The sequence below is a fragment of the Dermacentor albipictus genome, unplaced genomic scaffold (genome assembly GCF_038994185.2).
Source record: "Dermacentor albipictus isolate Rhodes 1998 colony unplaced genomic scaffold, USDA_Dalb.pri_finalv2 scaffold_15, whole genome shotgun sequence".
Taxonomy (NCBI): Eukaryota; Metazoa; Arthropoda; class Arachnida; order Ixodida; family Ixodidae; genus Dermacentor; species Dermacentor albipictus.
In genome coordinates, this window is record NW_027225569.1 from 433919 (window position 1) to 456645 (window position 22727).

Below are 22727 nucleotides of genomic sequence, written 5' to 3' on the forward strand. Positions count from 1 at the left end.
GGAAGCGTAGCACGGGGTGGCGGAAATTTAGGAGGGCAGATTAGATTAGGAAGTGCGCAGGCACCACACGGCGACCGTGACCGGGGTTACACGTGACCGGGGTGCTTGGAGAATTATGGGAGAGGTTTTTGCCCTGCAGTGGGCGTAGCCAGCAAGATGATGATGACGAAAAGGTAGCAACAGGTATTCATAACATACAGGTTGGAAAGCTGAGGCACCTCTGAACCCTTGAATATATTTCGCCACACTTGGCCATACGACAAGTTTGTTTTCGAGGCGCTTGGTACCACTGCAGCGAAAATGTGCACACAAAGGCTGCACGGTAGTTGCCGGAAATCGGGCACTCCATTTTTGTTTCATAGGGAACCTTTCTTTCACTAGGGCAGCGGATTTTCGCAGGGCGAGCTTGCCGTGGTTTACGGATCCAAGCGATAGTGAACTCCAAAATACAGTGTTGGCTTTGAGTGGGACTTACATTGATTGCAAAACCCACGGCTAATCACCCTTCCCCCCCAAGTGGCTCATTACAGCAGACAATCGTTCAGAAACACCGGCATCGTTGCATATAGTAAGGGAATGGTGCGTGTCACGTGAGTGCTCGCCTCGAGCTTGTGTTCTTTATTTTGATTGAATGAAGTCTCACCTAAGTGAGCGGGGGCCGATCCCGGAGGTAGTGCAATACCCGGCCGACCTGCGGCGGAGGTGAAGCAGGCTTCAAGCACTCCGCCCACTTCCAAAAATAGGTTTAATATCGTGGGTCCATATAGAACCCGTATGAGATATTAAGCTGATAAGAACAGAGTTTTTTATTATGCTAGTTACAGTACATCAAAAATATGTGTTACAAAACCAAGGAAAAAACGGATAAAAGATGTATAATCTAAAAACGCAAACAAATGACTAAAAAGACTAATTAGTGGTGTTAGTAATAAAAGACTAAAACTGTAAAGGTGTAAAACAGTGCAAAAAATGGCGCTTCTCTAAAAACATAAGATCATCTAAGAGGTGCCTACATGGGCTCTAAAAATCTTTGTAGATGCGCTGATAGTATCGCTGATGCACAGGCGTTTGAGTGTCCGTAGGTATGACCTACTGCATAGCCTGCGCATCACGCGGTCGTTCCCCACATCCCAGCTGCCAAGGCAGCCGACGACCACCGCGTCCACGGTCACGCGTTGGAACTGCCGGAGGAGATGACGCTGTACAGGGGCGTACTTTTCCTCCTTAGCCTTCCGGGCGTCCTGGAACGCCTGCAGCCTGTTCTCGAAAGGGCAGCAGACGTCCAGGATGAGTGCCTCCTCTCCACGGGCCAGTACCAGGTCGGGCTTGAGTGATGTATTGCCCACGACCTGGTTCTCCGCAATGACTGTAAACCTCCCCAAGGCAGCCTTTTTTAGAGCGCAGCTCTTTGGCGTCCGTTCCTGGGTTTCGCGTCGTCGTCGTCGTCGTCGTCGTCGTCGTCGGCCTAGTAACCAGCTCCGCCCCCCTTTCATCCCCCCAGCGCTAGCAGCGACCGACTGATACCGCTGGATGCCGCTGACGCCGCTAGAGAGTGAAGATAACGTGACTGCATAGAACGCCGTCGCCGCCATGCAGAAAGAGGAGGAAAGGGTCCCCCCCCCCTGGTTCTTAGCGCTGCGGAAGCGAGGGTATCATATTGTTTGTGTCGGCATCGGCGGCGTTGTCCCTGAAACCAACTCCGCAGCTGGGGTTGACTCACTATCGGCGTCAGCGGCATCAGTCAGTCGCTGCTATCTCTTCCCTCCTCCCTTTATCGTGTTGTCCGCTTGCTGCACGCGCTTCTGCCCCCATCGTTTGCCGCTGGGTGTACACGCCGCCCCCTTCCCACCTCTTCCTGCGAGTTTCCGGTTGTCAAAGCGCCGGCTCGAACTTTGAAGTTGGCGAACTGTGCGCCGCAAAGTTGCCCAACGGCTTGCTGGTAGTAGCTGCCTACTTCGCCCCTACCGCACTCACGAAAGACGTCGTGCACCTCCTGCAGCTCGCATTAACCGTCCATCGATCCACACCGATGTTAGTAGTGGGGGACTTTAATGTTGACATAAAGACAAACAGCAATTTCCTAACACTTATGCGGGAGAACATCCCGTTCCTCTCGCTCGTAACGCGTCCCACGGCTGTGACAACCTCGCGAGGCACTTGTATAGATCTCGTCTTTGAGAATCAAGCATTGGTGTACCAAGTCGAACATATATCAGTATATTTCTCCGACCACAAAGCTTCCTTCATGACTGTCAAGAACTGTTAGTGGAGTCTTTGTTAAAGGAATACGTGTGAAAAATAAAAAAAAATTCTGTGATAGCGCATACATGTGTTGCTCGATTTCTTTGCCTCAATCTATCGAAAAGGTGAAACAGCTTATTTGCTGCGCTCAAATTTCGCATTAGGAAGTAAAGTAATCGTCGGTAATTTTTTTATTCTGGCGACGATGGTGTTGTGATGCTCCGTCATGGCTTGGCTCTGCCGCATGCAGAGGCAAAGTACATGCGGCAGTGTCTCCTCCCCGTACCCACAGCGCCTGCATCTTTTGTCGGCTGCGGGTGCCCAGAGTCTTGTGGCATTGGGGGGGAGGAGATTTAGTCGGGCTCGATGCACGAAGCGCCAGTCAATGAAGCGGGTGTAGCGGCAGGACCTCATGAAGTGGGAATTTGCCGGGTCGGCCGCCACACACACCATCGCCTTGCCTTGGTTTGTCATGCAGAGTTCTCTCCCTTTCAGTGGAGAGGAGCGCCCGGATGGTCTTGACCAGCTTGTGGCGGTTCCTCGCTGCCACAGAGGCCTCTCCGCAGTTGATGCGGGCTCCATGCTCCAAGAGCTCCCAGGGGATGGAGAGGCGACGGGAGGCTTTCCGGGCCTCCGTCCACACAGACTGGATCTGTGTGGACGTTTGTCGGAAGTCGCCCTCCGTCTCGCCTGAGACGGAGGGCGACCTCGATGTTCGCGGGTCGTCTTAGCCGCCTTGACACGACGCCCTCGAGCTCTCCTGCTGCACGCTCCCGGACCTCCACGTCGGTCGACGTCAGTAGCTTGAAGGCTACATCCACCCGGCAGATGTCGCTGAGCTCCGCCGCAAGTGTGATCCCTGCACTGCCAGCCTGAGAGCCTCCGTACAAGTATTCATTGGAAGCTCTGGCTGGCACGTACAGGGTCTTCTTGATGAGCGGGCGGAGCTCCTCGTCCAGGCGTTGCCACTCTCCTTTGCTGGCAAGGCCCACCCGCATGGCAGAGTTGAGGGCTGGATACAAATATGTCTTAATGGCATCCAGCCTTTGCCATGGGGCGAGCATGGAGGAGAGCAGCTTTCTGCCTAGGTGGATGGCCTCGTCGACCGTCGTCTCGTCCGGTAGCACCCTGAACCCCACTGGACGGCCCAGGAACTTGTGCCCCTGGAAGTCGCCAAGCGCCGGAATCGGGTCGCCACCCACGGCGAAAGAGGTGGGCCGTGTACCCACGGGGTGGCGACCAGACAGGTGTAGAGACCGGCACTTGGCGGCGTTCAGTCGCAGCCCGAGCCGGGCCGACAGGGCTGTTACACGGTCCAAGCCGTGTAACAGCCCTGTTGGCTCCGTAATGGTTGGCTCCGTAATTGGCTCCGTAATGCCAGCTGCAGCCACGACGCAGGTGGTGGTGGCGCGGTAGAGGTCTTCAACGATGGTAGCAAAGGCCTCCCCCGCGCCGGCGCCGCGGACAGCGTCGACGAGGGCCTGATGGGCGACCGAGCCGAAAGCGTTGGCAAAATCGAGGAACCCCACGCACAGCTCCCCACCTCCTGTCCTGGCATCATCCAGGCGTCCCTGCAGCACGAAGTTGTGTTCAAACACCCCATCGTGCGGCAGGAAGCCCTTCTGACACCTGGACAGTACCGCATGGTCGCCCAACCACCTCTGCAGCCGGGTGGTGAGACACCCGGCATACAGTTTGGCAATTGTGCGACCAAAGGCAATGGGTCGCCAGTTTGTGGGGTCCTCGCGGTCGCCCTTCTTGTAGATCAGGATAGTCCTCGTCGACTTCCAGCTCAGGGGCGTGCGGCGGTATTGGAGGCATACGTTGTATACCGCCGCCAGGAACCTGCCCTCAGGGTCCACCTGCCTCCAGTGGTGGTACGTGAGGCGGTCCTCCCCTGGAGCTGTACTCTCGCATTTACGGAGCTTGGCTGCGACTTCTCCCGGTGTAAAGGGGCACAAGTCCAGTTTTTCGGTGGCTGGAAGCCTTGACCGCAGGATGCTGGTATCCACGGTTGTTGGTGACCAGAGGTTCGAGTAGTGGTCCTGCAGTGCATGGGGGTCGATCGCACAGAGCTGCGACGGGCCTTCAGTGATTAACCGCACTGCCCGGCGCCGGTTCCTTCTGTATAGAGTTTGGATCTGCTGAGGGTTGTCGGGGTTCACCTCGCGCCTCCGTGATTGGCGCGAGTGCCCGACTGGCAGCCGCAGGTGTTTTGTTGCGGCTGCAATGGCACGGTCGAGGATGTTTTCAAACCGTGCCCGCTCCCCAGCAGACTCAGGTAACCGGCTCAATGCCCGCAGCTCTGCCGTTTCGTCCGCTAAGGTCCATGCACTGCCCTCTGGCCGTGTGGTACCAGCATGTTCGTCCTGGGTCCCGAAGTCCTGGGTGCTTCCGTCATGGTCCTGCACCTCTGCCCTGCCTGGGGAGAGCTCCTGCATGGCCGCCGGCTCGTGAGCCTCGGAGACTGGTGCTCCCGGGCTGCCTCGGTTGGACGGCAGCGATGGTGTTGGAGAAGGAGAGGTCGAGGTCGCGGTCCGCCCTGATTCGGTTGGCGTCCGCGGAGAGGGTGCCTCGGCCATCTCGCCATCGCTGCTTTGTCCGGGTGTTCCGCGAGGTGCCACAGGAGACGGCTCCTGGTCGGCGGCCTGCCCGGTGGCCACTGCTGGTGCTGTCCTGCTCTGCTGGGGGGGTGCCGTCGTTGTCCTGCTCCGACGCACCAGTGGCAGCACCCACGGCGAGATCACGCCTGGCTGCTAGTGCCGCCTCCCTCCTGTGCCACTGCTCGTGGTTGCTCAAGCCCCTCCTTGTGGGGAAGGACATTGAGCAACTGCCACACGGGTGTGGCAGGGCAGCAGCGGGGGTGGCAGTCGAGTTGGCTGCAGCCAGGTAGGCGTGAGAGGCTGGTCGGAGCCCCAATGTCTCGCTGCAGATGCTGCACACGTTGATGGTGCGCCGGATTCTGGCGCCGTGCTCGAGTTCCAGGTGCCGCTGGAGGGACTGCCGCCGCGCTGTCCATTTGGCCGCGGCATAGGCAGCTCGGCAGCCCTCTTCGCAGCACCGGACCGTGTGGGGCACGGCAAAGAACACCGTGAGGGTGCCATCCTCACGGGCCGGCTGGCGTTCCTGCCCAGGGGTGTTGGGGTCGCCATCGTCTTCGCTGATGTCATGGGCCGTTCGGCCGTGGTCCCCAGAGTCCTTTGGATGGATGGTATTACCTTCCGGACCCGGCGGCTCTCCTTAAAGGAGGCCAAGTCCGGAGGCTAGGGGGCCACCAGGGGTGGCAGCGAGATGGCCGAGCCCATGACAGACGATGGCGAGGGCAGGGGCCAGCCGGTTGTGCCCCAGCACAGCACCAGTCCAGACGGCAGGACCAACAGGCACCCCGCAGGCAGGCAGCACCGGATTCCAAGCAGTGGTCAGGCCGAGCAGGGCAGGAGTCTCCGGGGGGCAGCAGGCAGCGCCAGGCAGCGGCAGGACCAGGAAGCGGGCCGGTGTGGGTCATCCAGGGGCCACCAGGTAGCAGCACGTGGTCTGTCCTGGAGACAGTGCAGCAGGGAGCCGAGGGCCTGGAAAGATGATCTTAGGCAAAAGGCCGAGAAGCGATGTCTTTCACTTCACTCCATTGTACCACTGCCTTGTGGGTGCCCTGCCGACATTGGTAACCTCAGCAACAGCGTGGGCAATCTTATAAAACACAGCCCGTCTAGAGACTCTATGCTCTCTATCTCGCGAATGGACTCGCGACGCCTCAGTCTTTCACTGTTAACGAAAAGCTGTCGCGTAGAAACGAGACCCGAGCGCAAGCTTGTTTGCAAGGCAAAACCAACGAAGGCAACTTCGTAGAAAACGGAACAGGCGAGCGGAAAACACGCGCAAGGGGAATGCTTACTTCCGTATGAATGCGACCGCTCAAGGCGACTTTCTTTGAGGCCTTCGTTTCGAGCCCGTGCACAAGTGTAATACACTACGCGCATTTCCTTCTTTTCCTTTTATTTACCGCAAGGCCCACTGAAAGTATTGATACGGCAGAGGCCGGGACGGATTGCAACGTGTCGATTTGACCACTAGAATTAGGTAGCGCGCCTCATGTACGAATGAAAGAGAATGAAAAAAAATTAATATAGAAAAGGCTGCGCACTATTCCCAACCGGAAACATAGAGGGCAGGAAGATCGCCATGTGGAGCACAGGTGCTGTAAAAAAAACGAAAAAAGAAAAGAAAGAAATAGCGCTACCCCATCATCTTTACCGTGTGTGTGTGTGTGTATACACACACACACATATATACGCAAACATGCTAGCATAGCTTAAGCACAGCTGGAACGCTCAGCCTTGCACAAGAAAAAAGGACCACGCCCTTTCGCAAGCCCCTTTGAAACATTTAATTGAGAAACATGAGTACAGCGAGGTCGTTCGAAACTGGCGGGAAAACGCATCCGCGCCATCTGTGTGCGGAATTAGGAAAACCTACGGACTTCGCCATAGAGAAAGAAAGGTAGATGGCGCGAGCTAACGCTCCGTTGCATACTAAGAACGAGAGCTAGTGAATAATGGCAGAAACGTCTTGGGAAGAGAGAGGGAAAAAAACAAGACGAAAAAAAACACGCAAATTGTTGTTGGCTTGCGCAAGCATTCTATTTTACAGCGAGTAAAGAGCATAGCAACTTCTCACAAGAGCAGCAACAAAGACAAGAAGAACGTGAGAGAGGGGGAGAAACAGGCGTGTTTCTTTGGAATGCAGAGCATGCTGCACACACTATGAAGTGCCAAAGAGACGGGGAAAGCAGATGGCGCGAACGTGTATGTCATCAAAGCTGTCAGCATCCGGATGACGTGCGTGAAGTTTGTTAGTTATGGCTTTCGCAATGAAGTTATGCCGTGAGCAACGCGGCTCGTGGACGGCCTCACACACCTGGAGGATATAAGTTGTTTCTTGGGCCTTATGGCATCGTCTGCATAGTTTTGCCGAATCATCACTACTATGCCGATTAGAGAGCGTCCGTGTAGGGAATAGGTTAAACCTCAGTCGAAGGGCCTTGGTGCGGTCCCCGTCACTCATGAACTTTGTATTCGGACTGAGCCACCTATTCCCGATTGGATCACTCTCAAAAGCAAAAAGGCTTTTGTTCGTGTATTTTTTCTTGACATCCTCCAAGTGTGATTTTCGGGCTCTATGCAGTGCCCTATCCAGAGGCGCCGACTCGACGATCCCCGACGGCACGCCCATCTTCTCTTCTAGCTGCTGCCGGAAACCGCCAAGCGCGCCATCCAGAACGCCATCCACGATCGGAGAACCTAGACGCTGGAGCCTCGCGAAGGACTTGACTTGAGATTCGGCCGAAACGCGAGAGAGCTCCAAGACGCCCACGCCACCTACTCGATGCGGGGCATGAACCATGAAGTCTGGAAATGATGCCGGCAGGTGCACAATTCGCTTGATCGCCTGCCGGACAGACCTATCAATGTTTGCAGTGATACGTAGAACTGAGAGGGAGCTTGACGTGGCATATAACAATTTCGGGACCAATAAGGTCGAAATACAATGTAATTTCTGGAAAGGCTTCAATTTGGCCGAATTAATGAATGCCAATTCTTTCTCAATTAGTGTAATTGAAGCCTGCGGAGGTTTGTTGACGAAGAGGTCGAGACCCAGATACCTGATAGGTTCATTTCGGCTCTTGGGGCTAATCACGGCATCCCCCAGATGAAGCTGGGGGACGCTGTAGTCAAACCACTTGAGCCGATGGGCCTCGTAACTCCACCCAAAATACTGGGTTTTATTAGGGTTTAAAGGCAATCCAATCTTTTTGAAGTGTTGTAATGCCACGTCGAGGTTCCTCACCAGTTCTTCATAGCTAGAAGCCGTTAAGATAAGATCGTCGGCATAGGCAAATGCCGACACAGTCTCTCCCTCCGCTTTGTACCCGCATCCGGACGAGTTGAGGCTATGCAGAAGGGGGTCAAGGGCCAGATTAAACAAAAACGGTGACAGGGGATCACCCTGTTTGATCCCCCTCTGCACAAAAACTCTGATCCCGTCGGACCTGCCTCGATAAGAAAAAGTAGTGGATTGACCGTAGTATTGGTCAGCGATCGACAGCATGTAGTCATCATGCGCCCCTCCCTCTTGTAAGGAAGAGAGAAGCGCATGATGACTGACGGAGTCGAAAGCCTTCCGAAGGTCAAGCGAGGCAGCATAAAAGTGGCGGTTGAAGCGTTTTGCATGCTTCATCAAACCTTGCAATAGCAGAAGGTTAGACTGCGCCGACCGATCCCTGGAGAACCCACTCTGTAATGGGTGGAATTTGTAGGATTCTTGTAATCTGGCCAGAAGCACACGGGAGTGCAACCGTAACAAGACAGACGAGATTGTGATTGGCCTAAGCTCTGATGCAGAAGACACATCAGCTGACTTCGGTATGAAGACTGTGCGCGAGATTCGGAGCTCGTCAGGAATGTTGTGGTGGGTCAGCCAGTTAGACAATATCAGGGCTAAGACCTCTGACGGAATCTTTCTCAGTTCGCGCACAGTAACTCCGTCGGGACCAGGGGCCGACGAAGCAACCATACCCCTAAGCGCCAGAACCACTTCCTCAGCTGAAACTCTAGGACACCTCTGGGCTAGTCCGCCCTCCACACCGACTTCCTCAACGCGAGGACACTCAGAAGAGAAAATCTTATCGAAGGTGTCGTGTATGTCCTCTAGAGTTAGAGAGTCATAGCTACTCCCGCCGTCTGCCCGCGCTTCTTGAGTTTCTTCACGTTGACATTCAGAGCACTGGGCAGAAATCACATTGCGTCAGCACCGTCAACGGCCCTCGCAATGCTTTGTTTTAATTAGACAGTCGGATTCCCCCGGTCCGTGCCAGTTCTGAGTTGGCTGTTTTCTGCCGGCCGAAGCAAGAACCTCAGGCGCGAAGCCCACGGAAAATGCACAGCTGTGGCTTTCCACAGGAAGGTCCCGACGCTGGTCCGGACTTGGCCGCACCGCTTTTCACGGCGGCGAGCCTCGCCCAGTCCCGGTGCAGTGCCGTTCCTGCTTCTGGACCCCAGCCCGACCGGCTCAGCCCTCAGAACCAATCCTTTTCCCAAGGTTACGGATCCGTTTTGCCAACTTCCCTTACCTACATTGGTCTATCGACTAGAGGCTGTTCACCTTGGAGACCTGCTGCGGATGTGGGTACGGTCCGGCACGAAAATCACATTCCCTCACTCGGATTTTCAAGGGCCGACAGGAGCGCATCGGACAGCGCAAGAGCCGCACTGCTCTACGGAGCCACCGTCCCAGTCTCGGGGTCAACCCATTCCAGGGACTCGATCTCCTTACAGAGAAAAGAAAACTCTTCCCGGGGCTCCCATCGGCGTCTCCGAGCTGGTTTGCGTTGCCGCACTGGGTCCCGAAGGACCGATCTCCGTAGCCGGGTTCGGGACTGTTAACCCGATTCCCTTTTGGTTGCAGCGGGGCGTCTCCGATTCACAGACTGAGCTGCACAAACGCGCCCGCTTCTGAAAGGATTTCTCCTTTCCCTAAGGACCGACTGACCCATGTTCAACTGCTGTTCACATGGAACCCTTCTCCACTTCAGTCCTCAAGGTTCTCACTTGAGTATTTGCTACTACCACCAAGATCTGCACCAGCGGCGGCTCCAGGCGGGCTCACGCCCGACACCTTCAACGCCCACCGCTGCGGCCCTCCTACTCGTCGCGGCTTAGCACCCCCACATTTCGTGCTTTTCTGCCGGCGACGGCCGGGGATAGGCGCGACGCTAGAGCGCCATCCATTTTCGGGGCTAGTTGCTTCGGCAGGTGAGTTGTTACACACTCCTTAGCGGATTCCGACTTCCATGGCCACCGTCCTGCTGTCTTAAGCAACCAACACCCTTCATGGGTTCTCATGAGCGTCCCGACTCGGGCGCCTTACCCCGGCGTTTGGTTCATCCCACAGCGCCAGTTCTGCTTACCAAAAGTGGCCCACTTGGCACTCTCATCGCAGCGGGAGGCCTCAACCCAGAAGGCCTCCCGTACACCCATTGAAAGTTTGAGAATAGGTTGAGGACGTTTCGACCCCAATGCCTCTAATCATTCGCTTTACGAGGTGTGACTGCTCTCCCATCGAGCGCCAGCTATCCTGAGGGAAACTTCGGAGGGAACCAGCTACTAGATGGTTCGATTGGTCTTTCGCCCCTATACCCAGGTCGGACGATCGATTTGCACGTCAGAATCGCTTCGGACCTCCACCAGAGTTTCCTCTGGCCTCGTCCTGCCCGGGCACGTTCGGGTATAGCCGTCCCCGCGTCCAAGCGGGGCCAGCGGCGGAAAGCGTCGGGCGCAGCGAGCTGCTTCACCCACACGGGGTAGAAACAATGGCGCTCGTCACCCTCGAACAATCCGGTAATGATCCTTCCGCAGGTTCACCTACGGAAACCTTGTTACGACTTTTACTTCCTTTAAATGATCAAGTTTGGTCATCTTTCCAACAGACCGGCGCAACCGAAAGGCCGCGCCGGACATCGGTCCGAAGACCTCACTAAATCGTTCAATCGGTAGTAGCGACGGGCGGTGTGTACAAAGGGCAGGGATGTAATCAACGCGAGCTTATGACTCGCGCTTACTGGGAATTCCTCGTTCAAGGGGAACAATTGCAAGCCCCTATCCCAATCACGAAAGAAGTTCCACGGGTTACCCAGTCTTTTCAGACAGGGATAAAGACACGCTGCTTCCTTCAGTGTAGCGCGCGTGCGGCCCTGGACATCTAAGGGCATCGCAGACCTGTTATTGCTCTGTTTCGTGCGGCTAGGAGCCGCTTGTCCCTCTAAGAAGGTTGTAAGGTGCTGGAAACCCCGCACCTATTTAATAGGCTAGAGTCTCGTTCGTTATCGGAATTAACCAGACAAATCGCCCCACCAACTAAGAACGGCCATGCACCACCATCCACCAAATCAAGAAAGAGCTCTCAATCTGTCAATCCTCCCAGTGTCCGGGCCGGGTAAGTTTTCCCGTGTTGAGTCAAATTAAGCCGCAGGCTCCTCTTCTGGTGGTGCCCTTCCGTCAATTCCTTTAAGTTTCAGCTTTGCAACCATACTTCCCCCGGAACCCAAACACTTTGGTTTCCCGGAAGCTGCCCGCCGAGTCATTTGAGTAACTCAGGCGGATCGCTGGTTGGCATCGTTTATGGTCAGAACTAGGGCGGTATCTGATCGCCTTCGAACCTCTGACTTTCGTTCTTGATCAAAGAAAACATTCTTGGCAAATGCTTTCGCAGTAGTTCGTCTTGCGACGGTCCAAGAATTTCACCTCTAGCGCCGCAATACGAACGCCCCCGTCTGTCCCTCTTAATCATTACCTCGTATTCCAAAAACCAACAGAACAGAAACGAGGTCTTGTTCTATTATTCCATGCAAGTTTATTCAGGCGACTCGCCTGCGTTGACCACTCTAATTTTTTCAAAGTAAAAGCACCGGCCTTCTCGAGGCACACAATGAAGTGCACCAAGAAAGGAGCGGCATGATGTTCAGTCCGAGCCGTCGCATCGGGTAGGTGCACTACTCGTCTGGAACTGAGATCCAACTACGAGCTTTTTAACCGCAGCAGCTTTAGTATACGCTATTGGAGCTGGAATTACCGCGGCTGCTGGCACCAGACTTGCCCTCCAATTGATCCTCGTTAAAGGATTTAGAGTGTACTCATTTCAATTACGGGGCCTCAAAAGAGTCCCGTATTGTTATTTTTCGTCTCTACCTCCCCGTGCCGGGAGTGGGTAATTTGCGCGCCTGCTGCCTTCCTTGGATGTGGTAGCCATTTCTCAGGCTCCCTCTCCGGAATCGAACCCTGATTCTCCGTTACCCGTAACAACCATGGTAAGCAAGTAACCTACCATCGAAAGTTGATAAGGCAGACACTTGAAAGAAACGTCGCCGGCTCGTGGCCATGCGATCAGCACAAAGTTATCCAGAGTCACAACACAATACGGGCCGAAACCCGATCGATCTTGGTCTAATAAAAGCACCCGTCGCCCAAAGGGCTTCAGGCTCACTGCATGTATTAGCTCTAGAATTGCCACAGTTATCCAAGTAGGAAGAAACGATCTTAGGAACCATAACTGATTTAATGAGCCATTCGCGGTTTCGCCTTATTTCGGCATGTACTTAGACATGCATGGCTTAATCTTTGAGAAAAGCACATGATTACTGGCAGGATCAACCAGGTAATCGTTCAACTGCGCGTCCCGCCTCTCAAGCAGGCCGGACGCCGCTTTTGCGATGCCGAGGCCACCTTCAGGCGCCCCAGCACGCTTCGTTCTTGCAAAGAGTAGCACTTTGCACAGTCCGAGACGACGGCGTTCGAGCTCGCTACGGCGCCCTCCCCGAAGGGACGGCTATCGCCACGCGGCAAGAAGCACGCAACATTCTCGATAGACTGGTTGTGTCGACTCGATCACGGCTTGCGGTTTCTCTCGAGCCCGCAGCACAGGTGGACTGACCGACACTTGCAACGTAGCCGAGAGGGCAAAGCCGCCAGGCGACGGGTCACGCCCGCGCCTTCGGCGCTTTCGTATTTGACTCGTCCGAGGACGATGCGGAACACAACTCGATATCGTGGAGAAAGCATCGTCCGACAACCAGCCCCTAACGCATCAAGCGGATGAGGCTGCAGACGCTAGCTGTGGGATCCACGGGAGCGATACCGGGGACACGCTTGACGGGCACGAAGCCCGCCGCATATCAAACACCCAGGTCGCTTTTGGGGGCGACTGCTCTCTGGGACCCCCATATGATAGCAGCGATAAGTTCCCAAATCTCCATGGGGCCGTACTCGTGCCACTTTCGACGAGCGTTTGGCGAAAATCGCGCCGCCTCGCAGCGCCGCGAGCGAGATGGAAAGCTTACGTCGGCAGCACAATGCCGAAGTCGTGAAAGCGCAGCGCGTCGACCGAATGCGCGAACGGCAATCTCTCGCCAATGGACAGCGCGGTTTCCAGAACAATCGCCCTTCTGTCCCCCTACGGGGCCGCACGCTAGCGCGGCCCTTTCGCCATTTCCCAGCACGAATGCGACCGGCGCGGGCGGCCTGCTCGACACCCCGGCTGACGCCGTTCGGACTTTGTCTCTTCGCGCGCTCGCGCCAACGTCGCGGCCAACGACGACGTCTGCGCGGTTCTTTCCCGGTTCCCGGCGTGCTATATAGTGCAGCCCGCCGGACGGTGACGACGACTCGGTCGCGGCCGTGCGGTGGCTTGTACGCCAAAGTTGCGTGACGGGCGTCGAGCTCCCGCCGCGGCCCGGCTCAGGTGGTTTCGGACTTGTGTCTCTTCGAGCGCTCGCGTCGTCGTGGGCACGATTCTCGACTGCGGAGCAGTGCGCGGACACCACCACGAACACGCGCAAGCCGAAAATGGCACTACGGTACAATGTCGGCCAGGGCCGCACGGCCCCTTATAAGAGCAGCGATAAGTGACCAGACCTCCACGGGACCGTACTCGTGCGACAAGGCGGCGTACTGCGCCGAGCCGAGCGCCAATATTTGGCTTTGGCACGGCCGATTTGAGCTCTCGCGATCGCCGCGGTACCGCCGCTCACCGATTCAAGGCACGCTAGCGCGGCCCCTTCGCCATTTTCCGAGCAAGAGTGGGAAAAGCACGGGCGGCGTGCTGGACGCCCCGGCTGACGTCGTCTCGGACTTGGTCGACGCCCCGGCTGACGTCGTCTCGGACTTTGTCGCGCTCACACCGCCCCGGCTCACGTGGCTCCGGACTTTGTCTCTTCGAGCGCTCGTAGCCATGTCGGGGCCGACGCGGACGTCTACGTGGGGCTACAACGATTCCCAGCGCGACGCAATGCAGCTGCGCGCAGGATGCCAGCGACTCCGGCGTGGCCGTGCGGCGGTGTATACGTAGAAGTTTCGTGAAGGGTGTCGAGCTCCCGCCGCCCCGGCGGACGTGGTTTCGGACTTTAGCGCTCGCAGCGATGTCGCGGCCATCGCTGACGTCTGCGCGGTTTCGGGTGGGCTACAATGCAGCAGTCTGCCGCACGACAACTCTTGGTTGCCGAGGCCAGCACGGCAATTTACGGAAGCGAGTGCATTCCGCCCAGGCGGACGCGGCAGCGGACTTTGTGCCTGCGGGAGTGCTCTTGTTGCTGTAAAATTTGAACGGGTGCAGCTGCGTGAAGCAAGTGTACACATTTTCTCTCTCTCTCTCTGCCTTTGAGGCGACTGTAATTTTAATTTAAATGCAATTGGAGGCGGGAGCAGCCTGATGAGAGTAGGTGGACTTCGGCACACCTTGTAGTTTAGAAATTGTTTGCAAGCTTTGAGGACATAGACATTCGCGCCATCTGCTTTCCCCGTCTCTTTGGCACTTCATAGTGCGTGCAGCATGCTCTGCATTCCAAAGAAACACGCCTGTTTCTCCCCTCTCTCACGTTCTTCTTGCCTTTGTTGCTGCTATTGTGAGAAGTTGCTATGCTCTTTACTCGCTGTAAAATGGAATGCTTGCGCAAGCCAACAACAATTTGCGTGTTTTTTGTTGTTTTTGTTTTTCTTTTCTCTCTCTCTCTCTTCCCCAGACGTTTCTGCCATTATTCACTAGCTCTCGTTCTTAGTAGGCAACGGGGCGTTTTCTCGCGCCATCTACCTTTCTTTCTGTATGGCGAAGGCCGTAGGTTTTCCTAGTTCCGCACACAGATGGCGCTGATGCGTTTTCGCGCCAGTTTCGAACGACCTCGCTGTACTCATGTTTCTCATTTAAATGTTTCAAAGGGGCTTGCGAAAGGGCATGGTCCTTTTTTCTTGCGCAAGGCTGAGCTTTCCAGCTGTGCTTAAGCTGCGCTAGCATGTGTGCCTATATGTGTGTGTGTGTGTGTGTGTGTGTGTGTGCGCACGCGTGCGTGCGCGTGCATATGTGTGTGTGTGTACACACACACACACACGGTAAAAATGATGGGGTAGCGCTATTTCTTTCTTTCTTTCTTCCTTTTTTTTACAACACCTGTTCTCCACATGGCGATCTTCCTGCCCTCTATGTTTCCGGTTGGAAGGAGTGCGCAGCCTTTTCTATATTTATTTTTTTCATTCTCTTTCATTCGTACATGAGGCGCGCTACCTAATTCTAGTGGTCGAATCGACACGTTGCAATCCCTCCCGGCCTGTGCCGTATGAAAACTTTCGGTGGGCCTTGCGGTAAATAAAAGGAAATGAAGGAAATGCGCGTAGTGTATTACACCTGCGCACGGGCTTGAAACGAAGGCCTCAAAGAAAGTCGCCTTGAGCGGTCGCATTCAGACGGAAGTAAGCATTCCCCTTGCGCGTGTTTTCCGCTCGCCTGTTCCGTTTTCTGCGAGGTTGCCTTCGTTGGTTTTGCCTTGCAAACAAGCTTGCGCTCGGGTCTCGTTTCTACGCGACAGCGTTTCGTTAACAGTGAAAGACTGAGGCGTCGCGAGTTCATTCGCGAGATAGAGAGCACAGAGTCTCTAGACGGGCTGAGTTTTATAAGATTGCCCTCGCTGTTGCTGAGGTTACCTATGTCGGCAGGGCACCCACAAGGCAGTGGTACAATGGAGTGAAGTGAAAGACATCGCTTCTCGGCCTTTTGGCTAAGAACGCTGCCCCAGGCCAAGAAGACTTCGTCAAGCGTCGTCATCGCCCCCGCCCCTCCGGAGGTCGCGTCGGGACCACGGCAGACCTCCAGGAGTCTACGAGAGCCTATCGACCAGGAACAACCCACCATCCTGCCCACCTGCCTGCCCGAGTGCCCTCTGCTGAGCAGCGGAGCAACCCGGTGGGCCCCCGAGCGCCTGCCGAGCGGTCGATGTTCACGGGAGCCAGCCCTTCTGCAAGCGCCCCCTGCCGAGCCGCCGGCCAACCCTCGACCCATAGCGGAGCCAGCGCCACCTGCTGAGCCTGCCGACTACAAGTGTACAGCAGCGCCCAGCGCCAGCTGTACGTCACAAGTGGAACCCAGTTCCGATACGAGTCTCGGAGGAGCCACGCCAGCAGCAGCATGGCAACGCCCCCCAGCATTGAGCATAGCAGTGAGACCCCTTTGAGGGAAAATTGTTTTTAGAGCGCAGCACTTTGGCGTCCGTTCCAGGGTTTCGCGTCGTCGTCGGCGTTGTCGTCGGCCTCGTAACCAGCTCCGCCCCCCTTTCATACCCCCAGCGCTAGCAGCGACCGACTGATACCGCTGGATGCCGCTGACGCCGCTAGAGAGTCAAGATAACGTGACTGCATAGAACACCGTCGCCGCCATGCAGAAAGAGGAGGAAAGGGTCCCCCCCCTGTTCGTGTGTGGCGGATAGGGTGCTCTTCAGTTGCCGACGCGCCGGTTATTTCACGTAGGCCCCGGCACGTCGACGAATACGTGACCACCTTCCCACGGCTAGACCTGGTTCTTAGCGCTGCGGAAGCGAGGGTATCATATTGTTTGTGTCGGCATCGGCGGCGTTGTCCCTGAAACCAACTCCGCAGCTGGGGTTGACTCACTATCGGCGTCAGCGGCATCAGTCAGTCGCTGCTATCTCTTCCCTCCTCCCTTTATCGTGTTGTCCGCTTGCTGCGCGCGCTTCTGCCCCCATCGTTTGCCGCTGGGTGTACACGCCGCCCCCCTCCCCCCTCTTCCTGCGAGTCTCCGGTTGTCAAAGCGCCGGCTCGAACTTAATTCCTTTCTTCGCTCCTCCTCCAATGCAACCCCTGTGCGGTGGCAATCAGAGAGCCAGATCGGTGGCGGCGGATCTGTATATGTGCACCGCCTGAGCCGAAATTGCCGCTGCCGTTCGCCCTGTGCGGTGGCAATCAGAGAGCCATCGTAACGCCTCCCACGGCTGTGACAACCTCGCGAGGCACTTGTATAGATCTCGTCTTTGAGAATCAAGCATTGGTGTACCAAGTCGAACATATATCAGTCTATTTCTCCGACCACAAAGCTTCCTTCATGACTGTCAAGAACTGTTAGTGGAGTCTTTGTTACAGGAATACGTGTGAAAAAAAAAATTCTGTGATAGCGCATACATGTGTTGCTCGATTTCTTTGCCTCAATCTATCGAAAAGGTGAAACAGCTTATTTGCTGCGCTCAAATTTCGCATTAGGAAGTAACGTAATCGTCGGTAATTTTTTCCTTCCCTTTTTCTTTTGCTTCTCTCAATGGAATGCCTCCATTGCGCAACGTTCAATGTTAGAGGACTGCGCAACCCCGATAAGCAAAGACAGCTACTTTCTTTCGCCCGAGAAAAGGGCACTGATATTCTTTTTTTACAAGAAACGAATATACGTACTCCACAAGATGTGGTATCATTTCGTCAACAAAACGGAGTGGACGCCTTTTTCTTTTACATGTTCCAAATCGTGTGGAACAGGTGTAGTTTTTTTGTCTGGTCGCTTTCGCAACAGGACCTTTTTTACCTATGACACGAAGGGCCGCATCATATGCCTGGATATGTACATAGGCAACCAAAAAATTCGAATAATCAACGTGTATGCACCGGTTTCTCGAAACCTAACCAATGACTTTTTTAAGGACCTCTGGGATTACATACCCACCAAGTTACCTTGCGCGGTGGTGGGAGACTTCAACTGTGTCCTGGACGCCTTTCGTGACATCAGGGGACCAGGGCAGGGGAAACCCAACCACCACGCAAGGGAGCTACGCAAATTACTGGTATACCACAATTTGTCAGATGCCTGGGTAGTAGCGCATGGCAACTCGTTTGGGAGTACCAGCTCCTGTGGGACTACACAATCACGTCTTGACCGAGCCTATTTCTCTGCGGAATTGCTCTCCGAGGTTTTGGACATCCACATCATTAATGGTCCGGAAGGACGCAAACCTTTCAGCGACCATAGACCCCTTAGTTTCAAGATTAAAGGACAGAGCGGGCCAGAGCCGTTACCAAACAGATGGAAAATGGACGTAAATCTCATACGGGACCCTGAGGCATGCCAGACCATTAGACAGAACCTCGCCAGATGCATGGAATCAACTCCAGAGGACACAGAGTGGGACGACCTGAAAAATCAATGGAAGGACATACTAATGGACGCAGGAAAAAATAGAAAACAGAAACTCACTGCAAAACTAAACGAAATTTCCAGACGGATCCTCATAATAGAAAGAGGGGGCGACTTGACTTTTTGTACACAAGAATATCTAAGCGACGTTCGTGACAGATACCGTGAGCACATGAAAGAACTAAAACATGGGTCGAACCAGCCAATGGGACTACAAGGACAGCAGTCCATAACTGATGGAAGCATTAAGCGTGAAGCCAATCAAACGATAGTTAAGACCAACATCAGGCGAATACGATCCCACAATGGAGACATAATAACAGAACAGACAGCCATAGAAAAGATCTTTGTGGATCATTTCCAAGAAATCCTGCAGGAAAAAGACGACCAAGCGGTACCTACCACGTACACGTGGCTGCCTCAACTCCCACAGATAAAAGATGAAGACAAAGGCCTCCTGTACGCACCAATCACAAAAGAAGAAGCCTTGCGTGTAATCAGCAAAATGAACAAAGAATCTGCCCCCGGGCCGGATGGCATCCTTATCGGCTTTTACCATGAGTTCTTTCCAGAAATAGGCGAACGTCTAGTAAAAACATTGAATGACGTCATTAAGAATCATAGGAAACCCGCATCCTTCACGCAAGGCAGAATTGTCCTTCTTCTTAAGACCAATGCTGACCCAATTGATGTTAATGCCTGGCGCCCAGTGACGTTGCTCAACTCAGATTACAAGATAGCCACGTCGATACTAGCAAACAGACAAAGCAATATCACACCTACCATCATATCTGAATTTCAGGCAGCGGCGATCCCGGGCAGGTCCATTTTTGCGGCCTTAACTCTCACCCGCGATGTTTTCGCCTACGCCAAAACAAAACAGTACAAAGGCGCATTCGTAACTCTCGATCAAGAAAAAGCTTTTGATAACATGCGACAGGAATATATGTTTCGTGTAATGCAGGCTTTCGCCTTCCCACAAGAATTTATTGACATTATCCGAACACTTTACCGCGATTCCCAAAGCGAGCTCTTAATCAAAAACAAAGTATCCAGACAATTTTCCATCAACAAGGGCGTGCGCCAAGGCTGCGCCTTATCGCCCAGCTTGTTTGTGTTAGCATTAGACCCCTTCTTGCGGAAAATCAACGAAGAAACAAGGATCCGGGGCTTCCCATTGCCGGGAAACCTCGAAGTGAAAATCTCGGCGTTTGCGGATGACATATCCCTTTTCATAAGAGATGAAAACAGCCACAGAACAGCGATACACATTTTCAATGAATACGCCACCCTCTCCGGCGCCAAAATAAACGAGAAAAAAAGTAAGGCACTACTATTTGGCTCCTTTAATGAACGAGAACTACCTGAAATACAATTCTTAGAAGCGGTTAAAGTACTCGGAATCTGGTTTGAAGCGGGTCACGTCTCGGCGAAAAGCTGGATAGATCCCCTCAACAAAGCACGGAAAGTGGCAGAAGAGGTAACACCCCCGGAACTTAGTCTTGTAGAAAAGGCAGAAATAATCAAATCCAAGCTGTGCGCACCCGCTTTCTATGTGGCGAGAGTCACACGAATGCCCAGATTAGTGGCCAAAAAACTGGAATCCCTCATCAGTATTTACCTGTGGCAAAAGAAGACTGCATCCCTACCCCGACGGATACTGCGACTACCTAAACCGAGGGGGGGCCTAGCCATACCAAATGTAGCCCAATCGGCCAGAATTCTAGCGACCAAAACACTAGCAACGGTGCTAAACAGCGACCAATATGTGGGTATCACGGCTATCCACTATTGGCTCAGCGTACTGGGTCGTTTTGTGGCGCCAGTAAAATGGTATGGTCCGCGTGCAGAAAGGCCACTAGAATTTTATAAGGATGCAGTTCACACCTGCAAGGCGATTGAGGAACTGTGCCCAGAAACTCCTATAACAGAAGTCAAACCAGCCGAAGTCAATGCCGCCATGGCATTAACAGAGCTTGACCTAGGAGAAGTGATGAAAAGCACACCGGCAAAATGGAAATGGTGGGCAAAAACGGACTTACCGGGGCAAATACGAGACTGAATGGCACAGAAGATGGGGCGTACTACCCACAAAAGCGCGACTGAAACACCTGAGGATAACGGAGACAGACCAATGTCCCAACTGCAGCAAGCCGGAATCCCAAAAACATGCCCTCACGGAGTGTGTACCAGCCAAAGCGGTTTGGAGAGTAGCAAGCAACACATTCAAGTGTAGATTGCTCCATCTGGGGACCAAGAAATCCGGCTTCGTTAAGCTTTTGTCACTTATCCTCATGTTTTGTATTTGGAAACGACGAGGACTGGCTGAACTGAGGCGACGTCCGCAAAAAGCTGTCTACCCTGTACTAAAATACACACGGATTTGGATGAAAAAGATTTTATCCAAAGAGCTCGCGAGAAATGGAGTGGACCAGTTCCTTCGAAAGTGGCACACTCGGTTTTGGAAAATCAAAATTGGAGGACGCTTAAGCTTCGCCTTCAAGAGTGGAACGCGACAGCGTTCCCGTCGACCCGCCAAGGGGTGTAAGACAATGGGCTACAGGACAGCCATCACTTACAAGGCGCCCCGCATCGGACGCGGTGAGCGTCGAGCCATATGGTCGAGCAACGCGGCGTTCGGCGCAGCAACGAAACGTGCGCCTGAGCAAGCGGAACGAACCGAAGAACTCGGTATCTCGTAGGGGGAAATGAATGATGCACGCCAGCCAAACGTCGTGATCGGCACGGGCAGAGAGACAGACAGATAGCGATCTAAAGAAAGGAAGGACGCTGGATTCTGCCGAGGGAGCAAGGCGAAGCGTTGTCAGGGGAGAGAGAGTCCGGGCAACGACCTCCCTCGCACCGGTCCTTCCACAGCTCCAATGCGGGCGTGGCGCGCCATCTCTCGAGGCAGCGCCCTACATGGAGAGGAGGGGGTCTTCTGTGTTTCCCGCAAGATGGCTCTACGTGTGCGGAAAGCGCAGAAGAAATGCAGCGGAAACGCACTTCGCTACTCTTGTAATTGCGACTTCTGTAAGTTACATGTTCATAATTACCTGTATACACTGCAGTATAACTTTCCACGGCTCGTTTCGAAGGCAACACCGCATTCACTACAGGCGCGTTTGTACCGCTTGGAAGCATCAAATTCGTGGCTGAGCGGTAGCGTCTCCGTCTCACACTCCGGAGACCCTGGTTCGATTCCTACCCAGCCCATCTTGGAAGTTGCTTTTTATTTATGAAGTACCTGCCGTTATTTATCGCTCACGGTCAACTCCGCGGACGCCGACACCCGACGCCGACGACACCGGCTTTTCTGCGACACGAGCTCCTTAACGCTATCGCGTTAAAAATGACAAGATCATAGCTCCCATGAGCCACTTCTAACACCATGCCTTCCTGCCCCCCCTCCTAGTGATACATTAATCTCCAAGCTAGGAGATACACTTCAATCACACTAACACAATGTAGATGACAATAATACAGGGGGGGGTAAAATACGAACTCAACAGGAAAAGAGTTCAGTCTTCTTTTGAAATTGTAGACAAAACACTTCAATTGATTGTTTATAGGTAACAAGCCCCAAGGGGCCTGATATTGTTATTCGACTACTTGCATATTGTCAATTGTACAACTCACACGGTGTATTGTATATGATCCTCTGTTCACGCAGAGTAAATATCAATTAATCGCAAAGAACTATGTCAACAAACCTTCCACGAAGAAGCTACTCCTGTATATATGATGATCATATATGCATTGTATATACCATCATGTGTATTTGTGGTCTATTTTGCTGTAAGCTATGTTTTTCAGTGCAATGTGCATTAGACTGATGTATATAGATATTTGACATGTCAGTAACATGTTAATAAAATTCCCTGTGTGTAGTAAGTATTTCGTATCTGCTCTTCCCGGCACCTGGGACCTCCCCTGGTCCCAAGTGTGCCCGCCCGAGCGTGTACGAGTCCTGTTTCTGGGACCCGGAGCGGACGCTGGACCTGCCTGGCTCGGTTCTGCACCACCTCCGGGACCTGGCCGAGGACCGTTCCTGCACCGCCTCCGGGACTGGCCCACTTGGACCCGGACCCGGCTCGCTGTCGCACCACCACCAGGATTGGCCCTCCCGCATCGGGCCCCGGACCCTGGCTGCACTACTTCCAGGACCGGCCCACCTGGATCTGGCCCTGGCTCGCGGGAACACCATCTCCCGGTTCACCCGGAGTGAGCTAGCTGCCCCTGATCTCCACTGGCCCGGAGCCGAGCTGCCTTGGGTTGCTGCTGGGACACCATCAGCGACCCGGCGGACAACTGATGACCCAGGCGCCTGCAAGGACCTCTTCGTGGCCCTCTGCAAGCATCGGGGACGACCGAGGCACCAGCAGCTCCTGCTGAACATCGACCCCAGCGGTCTACAAGCTACCAGAGTGCAGAGGCGTTTTGCGCCATCTGCGCACCATCAGTCTACAAGGTCGAGCCTCCTA

At 54.2% G+C, this 22727-nt stretch overlaps 2 non-coding genes across 2 annotated transcripts; both read right to left on the minus strand.

Moving 5' to 3' along the window:
* Positions 1 to 648: 648 nt before the first annotated feature.
* LOC135919070 (U2 spliceosomal RNA) lies at positions 649 to 838 on the minus strand. The gene has a single exon (XR_010569876.1). It is a non-coding gene; the product is annotated as a U2 spliceosomal RNA (small nuclear RNA).
* A 9797-nt stretch (positions 839 to 10635) lies between these two features.
* LOC135919075 (small subunit ribosomal RNA) lies at positions 10636 to 12450 on the minus strand. Its single transcript, XR_010569878.1, has one exon. It is a non-coding gene; the product is annotated as a small subunit ribosomal RNA (ribosomal RNA).
* Positions 12451 to 22727: the final 10277 nt, after the last annotated feature.